Source organism: Amblyomma americanum, chromosome 4, assembly GCF_052857255.1.
Source record: "Amblyomma americanum isolate KBUSLIRL-KWMA chromosome 4, ASM5285725v1, whole genome shotgun sequence".
Lineage (NCBI taxonomy): Eukaryota > Metazoa > Arthropoda > Arachnida > Ixodida > Ixodidae > Amblyomma > Amblyomma americanum.
The window spans coordinates 29,218,929-29,231,032 of NC_135500.1; positions in this window are offsets into that span (position 1 = coordinate 29,218,929).

Consider the following 12,104-nt stretch of genomic DNA (forward strand, 5'->3'; position numbering starts at 1 on the left):
GCTCAATATACTAGAAAGTATGTCGATAAGTGTAGACAGCTGGGCTAGTTGGTTGTTTCCATTATTATGGAACATGGTACTAGCGCAAGAGACAAGGACAAAGTGAGAAGACAACACGAACGCCGGTTTCTAGGAGGTTGACAAGGGTCGTGGAAGGATTCACACACAAAAAAGAAGGTGTAACGGGGCTTAATGTACTAGAAAGTATGTCGCTAAGGGTAGACAGCTGGGCTAGTTGGTTGTTTGCATTATTATGGAACATGGTACTAGCGCAAGAGACAAGGACAAAGGAAGAAGACAACACGAACGCCAGTTTATAAGAGGTTGACAAGGATCGTGGAAGGAATCACACACGAAAAAGAAGGTGTAACGGGGCTCAATGTACTAGAAAGTATGTCGCTAAGTGTAGACAGCTGGGCTAGTTGGTTGTTTGCATTATTATGGGACATGGTACAAGCGCAAGAGACACGGACAAAGGGAGAAGACAACACGAACGCCGGTTTCTAAGAGGTTGACAAGGGTCGTGGAAGGATTCACACACAAAAAAGGTGTAACGGGGCACAATGTACTAGAAAGTATGTCGCTAAGTGTAGACAGCTGGGCTAGTTGGTTGTTTGCATTATTATGGAACATAGTACTAGCGCAAGAGACAAGGACAAAGGGAAAAGACAACACGAATGCCTGTTTCTAAGAGGTTGACAAGGATCGTGGAAGGAATCACAAACGAAAAATAAGGTGTAACGGGGCTCAATGTACTAGAAAGTATGTCGCTAAGGGTAGACAGCTGGGCTAGTTGGTTGTTTGCATAATTATGGAACATGGTACCAGTGCTAGAGACATGGACAAAAAGAAAAGACAACACAAACGCCGGTTTCTAAGAGGTTGACAAGGATCGTGGAAGGAATCACACACGAAAAAGAGGGTGTAACGGGGCTCAATGTACTAGAAAGTATGTCGCTAAGTGTAGACAGCTGGGCTAGTTGGTTGTTTGCATTATTATGGAACATGGTACTAGCGCAAGAGACAAGGACAAAGGGAAAAGACAACACGAATGCCGGTTTCTAAGAGGTTGACAAGGATCGTGGAAGGAATCAGACACGAAAAAGAAGTTGTAACGGGGCTCAGTGTACTAGAAAGTATGTTGCTAAGGGTAGACAGCTGGGCTAGTTGGTTGTTTGCATTATTATGGAACATGGAACCAGCGCAAGAGACAAGGGCAAAGGAAGAAGACAACACGAACGCCAGTTTCTAAGAGGTTGACAAGGGTCATGGAAGGATTCACACACAAAAAAGAAGGTGTAACGGGGCTCAATGTACTAGAAAGTATATCGCTAAGGGTAGACAGCTGGGCTAGTTGGTTGTTTGCATAATTATGGAACATGGTACCAGTGCTAGAGACATGGACAAAAAGAAAAGACAACACAAACGCCGGTTTCTAAGAGGTTGACAAGGATCGTGGAAGGAATCACACACGAAAAAGAAGGTGTAACGGGGCTCAATGTAATAGAAAGTATGTCGGTAAGGGTAGACAGCTGGGCTAGTTGGTTGTTTGCATTATTATGGAACATGGTACAAGCGCAAGAGACAAGGACAAAAGGAGAAGACAACACGAACGCCGGTTTCTAAGAGGTTGACAAGGGTTGTGGAAGGATTCACACACAAAAAAGAAGGTGTAACGGGGCTCAATGTACTGGAAAGTATGTCGCTAAGTGTAGACAGCTGGGCTAGTTGGTTGTTTGCATAATTATGGAACATGGTACCAGTGCTAGAGACACGGACAAAAAGAGAAGACAACACAAACGCCGGTTTCTAAGAGCTTGACAGAGATCGTGGAAGGAATCACACACGAAAAAGAAGGTGTAACGGGGCTCAATATACTAGAAAGTATGTCGATAAGTGTAGACAGCTGGGCTAGTTGGTTGTTTCCATTATTATGGAACATGGTACTAGCGCAAGAGACAAGGACAAAGAGAGAAGACAACACGAACGCCGGTTTCTAGGAGGTTGACAAGGGTCGTGGAAGGATTCACACACAAAAAAGAAGGTGTAACGGGGCTTAATGTACTAGAAAGTATGTCGCTAAGGGTAGACAGCTGGGCTAATTGGTTGTTTGCATTATTATGGAACATGGTACTAGCGCAAGAGACAAGGACAAAGGAAGAAGACAACACGAACGCCAGTTTCTAAGAGGTTGACAAGGATCGTGGAAGGAATCACACACGAAAAAGAAGGTGTAACGGGGCTCAATGTACTAGAAAGTATGTCGCTAAGTGTAGACAGCTGGGCTAGTTGGTTGTTTGCATTATTATGGGACATGGTACAAGCGCAAGAGACACGGACAAAGGGAGAAGACAACACGAACGCCGGTTTCTAAGAGGTTGACAAGGGTCGTGGAAGGATTCACACACAAAAAAAGGTGTAACGGGGCACAATGTACTAGAAAGTATGTCGCTAAGTGTAGACAGCTGGGCTAGTTGGTTGTTTGCATTATTATGGAACATAGTACTAGCGCAAGAGACAAGGACAAAGGGAAAAGACAACACGAATGCCTGTTTCTAAGAGGTTGACAAAGATCGTGGAAGGAATCACAAACGAAAAAGAAGGTGTAACGGGGCTCAATGTACTAGAAAGTATGTCGCTAAGGGTAGACAGCTGGGCTAGTTGGTTGTTTGCATTATTATGGAACATGGTAATAGCGCAAGAGACAAGGACAAAGGGAGAAGACAACACGAATGCCGGTTTCTAAGAGGTTGACAAGGGTCGTGGAAGGATTCACACACAAAATAGGTGTAACGGGGCTCAATGTACTAGAAAGTATGTCGCTAAGGGTAGACAGCTGGGCTAGTTGGTTGTTTGCATTATTATGGAACATGGCACCAGCGCAAGAGACAAGGACAAAGGAAGAAGACAACACGAACGCCAGTTTCTAAGAGGTTGACAAGAGTCGTGGAAGGATTCACACACAAAAAAGAAGGTGTAACGGGGCTCAATGTACAAGAAAGTATATAGCTAAGGGTAGACAGCTGGGCTAGTTGGTTGTTTGCATAATTATGGAACATGGTACCAGTGCTAGAGACATGGACAAAAAGAAAAGACAACACAAACGCCGGTTTCTAAGAGGTTGACAAGGATCGTGGAAGGAATCACACACGAAAAAGAACGTGTAACGGGGCTCAATGTACTAGAAAGTATGTCGCTAAGGGTAGACAACTGGGCTAGTTGGTTGTTTGCATTATTATGGGACATGGTACAAGCGCAAGAGACAAGGACAAAGGGAGAAGACAACACGAACGCCGGTTTCTAAGAGGTTGACAAGGGCCGTGGAAAGATTCACACACAAAAAAGAAGGTGTAACGGGGCTCAATGTACTAGAAAGTATGTCGCTAAGTGTAGACAGCTGGACTAGTTGGTTGTTTGCATTATTATGGAACATGGTACTAGTGCAAGAGACAAGGACAAAGGGAGAAGACAACAAAAATGCCGGTTTCTATGTGGTTGACAAGGATCGTGGAAGGAATCACACACGAAAAAGAAGGTGTAACGGGGCTCAATGTACTAGAAAGTATGTCGCTAAGGGTAGACAGCTGGGCTAGTTGGTTGTTTGCATTAATATGGAACATGGTACTAGCACAAGAGACAAGGACAAAGGGAGAAGACAACACGAACGCAAGTTTCTAAGAGGTTGACAAGGGTTATGGAAAGATTCACACACAAAAAAGGTGTAACGGGGCTCAATGTACTAGAAAGTATGTCGCTAAGTGTAGACAGCTGGGCTAGTTGGTTGTTTGCATAATTATGGAACATGGTACCAGTGCTAGAGACATGGACAAAAAGAGAAGACAACAAAAAACGCCGGTTTCTAAGAGGTTGACAAGGGTCGTGGAAGGATTCACACAAAAAAGAAGGTGTAACGGGGCTCAATGTACTCGAAAGTATGTCGCTAAGTGTAGACAGCTGGGCTAGTTGGTTGTTTGTATAATTATGGAACATGGTACCAGTGCTAGAGACACGGACAAAAAGAGAAGACAACACAAACGCCGGTTTCTAAGAGGTTGACAAGGGTCGTGGAAGGATTCACACACAAAAAAGGTGTAACGGGGCTTAATGTACTAGAAAGTATGTCGCTAAGGGTAGACAGTTGGGCTAGTTGGTTGTTTGCATTATTATGGAATATGGCACCAGCGCAAGAGACAAGGACAAAGGAAGAAGAAAACACGAACGCCAGTTTCTAAGAAGTTGACAAGGATCGTGGAAGGAATCACACACGAAAAAGAAGGTGTAACGGGGCTCAATGTACTAGAAAGTATGTCGCTAAGGGTAGACAGCTGGGCTAGTTGGTTGTTTGCATAATTATGGAACATGGTACCAGTGCTAGAGGCATGGACAAAAAGAGAAGACAACACAAACGCCGGTTTCTAAGAGGTTGACAAGGGTCGTGGAAGGATTCACGTACAACAATGGTGTAACGGGGCTCAATGTACTAGAAAGTATGTCGCTAAGGGTAGACAGCTGGGCTAGTTGGTTGCCTGCATTATTATGGAACATGGCACCAGCGCAAGAGACAAGGAAAAAGGGAGAAGACTACACGAATGCCGGTTTCTAAGATGTTGACAAGGGTCGTGGAAGGATTCACACACAAAAAAGAATGTGTAACGAGGCTCAATGTACTAGAAAGTATGTCGCTAAGGGTAGACAGCTGGGCTAGTTGGTTGTTTGCATTAATATGGAACATGGTACCAGCGCAAGAGACAAGGACAAAGAAGAAGACAACACGAACGCCAGTTTCTAAGAGGTTGACAAGGATCGTGGAAGGAATCACACACGAAAAAGAAGGTGTAACGGGGCTCAATGTACTGGAAAGTATGTCGCTAAGTGTAGACAGCTGGGCTAGTTGGTTGTTTGCATTATTATGGAACATGGTACTAGCGCAAGAGACAAGGACAAAGGGAAAAGACAACACGAATGCCGGTTTCTAAGAGGTTGACAAGGATCGTGGAAGGAATCAGACACGAAAAAGAAGTTGTAACGGGGCTCAATGTACTAGAAAGTAAGTCGCTAAGGGTAGACAGCTGGGCTAGTTGGTTGTTTGCATTATTATGGAACATGGTACTAGCGCAAGAGACAAGGAAAAATGGAAAAGACAACACGAATGCCGGTTTCTAAGAGGTTGACAAGGATCGTGGAAGGAATCACAAACGAAAAAGGAGTTGTAACGGGGCTCAATGTACTAAAAAGTAAGTCGCTAAGGGTAGACAGCTGGGCTAGTTGGTTGTTTGCATTATTATGGAACATGGTACTAGTGCAAGAGACAAGGACAAAGGGAGAAGACAACAAAAATGCCGGTTTCTAAGAGGTTGACAAGGATCGTGGAAGGAATCACACACGAAAAAGAAGTTGTAACGGGGCTCAATGTACTAGAAAGTATGTCGCTAAGGGTACACAGCTGGGCTAGTTGGTTGTTTGCATTATTATGGAACATGGTACCAGTGCTAGAGACATGGACAAAAAGAGAAGACAACACAAACGCCGGTTTCTAAGAGGTTGACAAGGATCGTGGAAGGAATCACACACGAAAAAGAAGGTGTAACGGGGCTCAATGTACTAGAAAGTATGTCGCTAAGGTAGACAGCTGGGCTAGTTGGTTGTTTGCATTAATATGGAACATGGTACTAGCGCAAGAGACAAGGACAAAGGGAGAAGACAACACGAAAGCAAGTTTCTAAGAGGTTGACAAGGGTTATGGAAAGATTCACACACAAAAAAGGTGTAACGGGGCTCAATGTACTAGAAAGTATGTCGCTAAGTGTAGACAGCTGGGCTAGTTGGTTGTTTGCATAATTATGGAACATGGTACCAGTGCTAGAGACATGGACAAAAAGAGAAGACAACAAAAAACGCCGGTTTCTAAGAGGTTGACAAGGGTCGTGGAAGGATTCACACAAAAAAGAAGGTGTAACGGGGCTCAATGTACTAGAAAGTATGTCGCTAAGTGTAGACAGCTGGGCTAGTTGGTTGTTTGTATAATTATGGAACATGGTACCAGTGCTAGAGACACGGACAAAAAGAGAAGACAACACAAACGCCGGTTTCTAAGAGGTTGACAAGGGTCGTGGAAGGATTCACATACAAAAAAGGTGTAACGGGGCTCAATGTACTAGAAAGTATGTCGCTAAGGGTAGACAGTTGGGCTAGTTGGTTGTTTGCATTATTATGGAATATGGCACCAGCGCAAGAGACAAGGACAAAGGAAGAAGACAACACGAACGCCAGTTTCTAAGAAGTTGACAAGGATCGTGGAAGGAATCACACACGAAAAAGAAGGTGTAACGGGGCTCAATGTACTAGAAAGTATGTCGCTAAGGGTAGACAGCTGGGCTAGTTGGTTGTTTGCATAATTATGGAACATGGTACCAGTGCTAGAGACATGGACAAAAAGAGAAGACAACACAAACGCCGGTTTCTAAGAGGTTGACAAGGGTCGTGGAAGGATTCACGTACAACAATGGTGTAACGGGGCTCAATGTACTAGAAAGTATGTCGCTAAGGGTAGACAGCTGGGCTGGTTGGTTGTTTGCATTATTATGGAACATGGCACCAGCGCAAGAGACAAGGAAAAAGGGAGAAGACAACACGAATGCCGGTTTCTAAGATGTTGACAAGGGTCGTGGAAGGATTCACACACAAAAAAGAATGTGTAACGAGGCTCAATGTACTAGAAAGTATGTCGCTACGGGTAGACAGCTGGGCTAATTGGTTGTTTGCATTATTATGGAACATGGTACCAGCACAAGAGACAAGGACAAAGGAAGAAGACAACACGAACGCCAGTTTCTAAGAGGTTGACAAGTATCGTGGAAGGAATCACACACGAAAAAGAAGGTGTAACGGGGCTCAATGTACTAGAAAGTATGTCGCTAAGTGTACACAGCTGGGCTAGTTGGTTGTTTGCATTATTATGGAACATGGTAATAGCGCAAGAGACAAGGACAAAGGGAGAAGACAACACGAATGCCGGTTTCTAAGAGGTTGACAAGGGTCGTGGAAGGATTCACACACAAAATAGGTGTAACGGGGCTCAATGTACTAGAAAGTATGTCGCTAAGGGTAGACAGCTGGGCTAGTTGGTTGTTTGCATTATTATGGAACATGGCACCAGCGCAAGAGACAAGGACAAAGGAAGAAGACAACACGAACGCCAGTTTCTAAGAAGTTGACAAGAGTCGTGGAAGGATTCACACACAAAAAAGAAGGTGTAACGGGGCTCAATGTACAAGAAAGTATATAGCTAAGGGTAGACAGCTGGGCTAGTTGGTTGTTTGCATAATTATGGAACATGGTACCAGTGCTAGAGACATGGACAAAAAGAAAAGACAACACAAACGCCGGTTTCTAAGAGGTTGACAAGGATCGTGGAAGGAATCACACACGAAAAAGAAGGTGTAACGGGGCTCAATGTACTAGAAAGTATGTCGCTAAGGGTAGACAACTGGGCTAGTTGGTTGTTTGCATTATTATGGGACATGGTACAAGCGCAAGAGACAAGGACAAAGGGAGAAGACAACACGAACGCCGGTTTCTAAGAGGTTGACAAGGGCCGTGGAAAGATTCACACACAAAAAAGAAGGTGTAACGGGGCTCAATGTACTAGAAAGTATGTCGCTAAGTGTAGACAGCTGGACTAGTTGGTTGTTTGCATTATTATGGAACATGGTACTAGTGCAAGAGACAAGGACAAAGGGAGAAGACAACAAAAATGCCGGTTTCTAAGTGGTTGACAAGGATCGTGGAAGGAATCACACACGAAAAAGAAGGTGTAACGGGGCTCAATGTACTAGAAAGTATGTCGCTAAGGGTAGACAGCTGGGCTAGTTGGTTGTTTGCATTATTATTGAACATGGTACCAGTGCTTGAGACATGGACAAAAAGAGAAGACAACACAAACGCCGGTTTTTAAGAGGTTGACAAGGATCGTGGAAGGAATCACACACGAAAAAGAAGGTGTAACGGGGCTCAATGTACTAGAAAGTATGTCGCTAAGGTAGACAGCTGGGCTAGTTGGTTGTTTGCATTAATATGGAACATGGTACTAGCGCAAGAGACAAGGACAAAGGGAGAAGACAACACGAAAGCAAGTTTCTAAGAGGTTGACAAGGGTTATGGAAAGATTCACACACAAAAAAGGTGTAACGGGGCTCAATGTACTAGAAAGTATGTCGCTAAGTGTAGACAGCTGGGCTAGTTGGTTGTTTGCATAATTATGGAACATGGTACCAGTGCTAGAGACATGGACAAAAAGAGAAGACAACAAAAAACGCCGGTTTCTAAGAGGTTGACAAGGGTCGTGGAAGGATTCACACAAAAAAGAAGGTGTAACGGGGCTCAATGTACTAGAAAGTATGTCGCTAAGTGTAGACAGCTGGGCTAGTTGGTTGTTTGTATAATTATGGAACATGGTACCAGTGCTAGAGACACGGACAAAAAGAGAAGACAACACAAACGCCGGTTTCTAAGAGGTTGACAAGGGTCGTGGAAGGATTCACACACAAAAAAGGTGTAACGGGGCTTAATGTACTAGAAAGTATGTCGCTAAGGGTAGACAGTTGGGCTAGTTGGTTGTTTGCATTATTATGGAATATGGCACCAGCGCAAGAGACAAGGACAAAGGAAGAAGACAACACGAACGCCAGTTTCTAAGAAGTTGACAAGGATCGTGGAAGGAATCACACACGAAAAAGAAGGTGTAACGGGGCTCAATGTACTAGAAAGTATGTCGCTAAGGGTAGACAGCTGGGCTAGTTGGTTGTTTGCATAATTATGGAACATGGTACCAGTGCTAGAGGCATGGACAAAAAGAGAAGACAACACAAACGCCGGTTTCTAAGAGGTTGACAAGGGTCGTGGAAGGATTCACGTACAACAATGGTGTAACGGGGCTCAATGTACTAGAAAGTATGTCGCTAAGGGTAGACAGCTGGGCTAGTTGGTTGCCTGCATTATTATGGAACATGGCACCAGCGCAAGAGACAAGGAAAAAGGGAGAAGACTACACGAATGCCGGTTTCTAAGATGTTGACAAGGGTCGTGGAAGGATTCACACACAAAAAAGAATGTGTAACGAGGCTCAATGTACTAGAAAGTATGTCGCTAAGGGTAGACAGCTGGGCTAGTTGGTTGTTTGCATTATTATGGAACATGGTACCAGCGCAAGAGACAAGGACAAAGAAGAAGACAACACGAACGCCAGTTTCTAAGAGGTTGACAAGGATCGTGGAAGGAATCACACACGAAAAAGAAGGTGTAACGGGGCTCAATGTACTGGAAAGTATGTCGCTAAGTGTAGACAGCTGGGCTAGTTGGTTGTTTGCATTATTATGGAACATGGTACTAGCGCAAGAGACAAGGACAAAGGGAAAAGACAACACGAATGCCGGTTTCTAAGAGGTTGACAAGGATCGTGGAAGGAATCAGACACGAAAAAGAAGATGTAACGGGGCTCAATGTACAAGAAAGTATATAGCTAAGGGTAGACAGCTGGGCTAGTTGGTTGTTTGCATAATTATGGAACATGGTACCAGTGCTAGAGACATGGACAAAAAGAAAAGACAACACAAACGCCGGTTTCTAAGAGGTTGACAAGGATCGTGGAAGGAATCACACACGAAAAAGAAGGTGTAACGGGGCTCAATGTACTAGAAAGTATGTCGCTAAGGGTAGACAACTGGGCTAGTTGGTTGTTTGCATTATTATGGGACATGGTACAAGCGCAAGAGACAAGGACAAAGGGAGAAGACAACACGAACGCCGGTTTCTAAGAGGTTGACAAGGGCCGTGGAAAGATTCACACACAAAAAAGAAGGTGTAACGGGGCTCAATGTACTAGAAAGTATGTCGCTAAGTGTAGACAGCTGGACTAGTTGGTTGTTTGCATTATTATGGAACATGGTACTAGTGCAAGAGACAAGGACAAAGGGAGAAGACAACAAAAATGCCGGTTTCTAAGTGGTTGACAAGGATCGTGGAAGGAATCACACACGAAAAAGAAGGTGTAACGGGGCTCAATGTACTAGAAAGTATGTCGCTAAGGGTAGACAGCTGGACTAGTTGGTTGTTTGCATTATTATTGAACATGGTACCAGTGCTTGAGACATGGACAAAAAGAGAAGACAACACAAACGCCGGTTTTTAAGAGGTTGACAAGGATCGTGGAAGGAATCACACACGAAAAAGAAGGTGTAACGGGGCTCAATGTACTAGAAAGTATGTCGCTAAGGTAGACAGCTGGGCTAGTTGGTTGTTTGCATTAATATGGAACATGGTACTAGCGCAAGAGACAAGGACAAAGGGAGAAGACAACACGAAAGCAAGTTTCTAAGAGGTAGACAAGGGTTATGGAAAGATTCACACACAAAAAAGGTGTAACGGGGCTCAATGTACTAGAAAGTATGTCGCTAAGTGTAGACAGCTGGGCTAGTTGGTTGTTTGCATAATTATGGAACATGGTACCAGTGCTAGAGACATGGACAAAAAGAGAAGACAACAAAAAACGCCGGTTTCTAAGAGGTTGACAAGGGTCGTGGAAGGATTCACACAAAAAAGAAGGTGTAACGGGGCTCAATGTACTAGAAAGTATGTCGCTAAGTGTAGACAGCTGGGCTAGTTGGTTGTTTGTATAATTATGGAACATGGTACCAGTGCTAGAGACACGGACAAAAAGAGAAGACAACACAAACGCCGGTTTCTAAGAGGTTGACAAGGGTCGTGGAAGGATTCACACACAAAAAAGGTGTAACGGGGCTTAATGTACTAGAAAGTATGTCGCTAGGGGTAGACAGTTGGGCTAGTTGGTTGTTTGCATTATTATGGAATATGGCACCAGCGCAAGAGACAAGGACAAAGGAAGAAGACAACACGAACGCCAGTTTCTAAGAAGTTGACAAGGATCGTGGAAGGAATCACACACGAAAAAGAAGGTGTAACGGGGCTCAATGTACTAGAAAGTATGTCGCTAAGGGTAGACAGCTGGGCTAGTTGGTTGTTTGCATAATTATGGAACATGGTACCAGTGCTAGAGGCATGGACAAAAAGAGAAGACAACACAAACGCCGGTTTCTAAGAGGTTGACAAGGGTCGTGGAAGGATTCACGTACAACAATGGTGTAACGGGGCTCAATGTACTAGAAAGTATGTCGCTAAGGGTAGACAGCTGGGCTAGTTGGTTGCCTGCATTATTATGGAACATGGCACCAGCGCAAGAGACAAGGAAAAAGGGAGAAGACTACACGAATGCCGGTTTCTAAGATGTTGACAAGGGTCGTGGAAGGATTCACACACAAAAAAGAATGTGTAACGAGGCTCAATGTACTAGAAAGTATGTCGCTAAGGGTAGACAGCTGGGCTAGTTGGTTGTTTGCATTATTATGGAACATGGTACCAGCGCAAGAGACAAGGACAAAGAAGAAGACAACACGAACGCCAGTTTCTAAGAGGTTGACAAGGATCGTGGAAGGAATCACACACGAAAAAGAAGGTGTAACGGGGCTCAATGTACTGGAAAGTATGTCGCTAAGTGTAGACAGCTGGGCTAGTTGGTTGTTTGCATTATTATGGAACATGGTGCTAGCGCAAGAGACAAGGACAAAGGGAAAAGACAACACGAATGCCGGTTTCTAAGAGGTTGACAAGGATCGTGGAAGGAATCAGACACGAAAAAGAAGTTGTAACGGGGCTCAATGTACTAGAAAGTAAGTCGCTAAGGGTAGACAGCTGGGCTAGTTGGTTGTTTGCATTATTATGGAACATGGTACCAGTGCTAGAGACATGGACAAAAAGAAAAGACAACACAAACGCCGGTTTCTAAGAGGTTGACAAGGATCGTGGAAGGAATCACACACGAAAAAGAAGGTGTAACGGGGCTCAATGTACTAGAAAGTATGTCGCTAAGGGCAGACAACTGGGCTAGATGGTTGTTTGCATTATTATGGGACATGGTACAAGCGCAAGAGACAAGGACAAAGGAAGAAGACAACACGAACGCCAGTTTCTAAGAAGTTGACAAGGATCGTGGAAGGAATCACACACGAAAAAGAAGGTGTAACGGGGCTCAA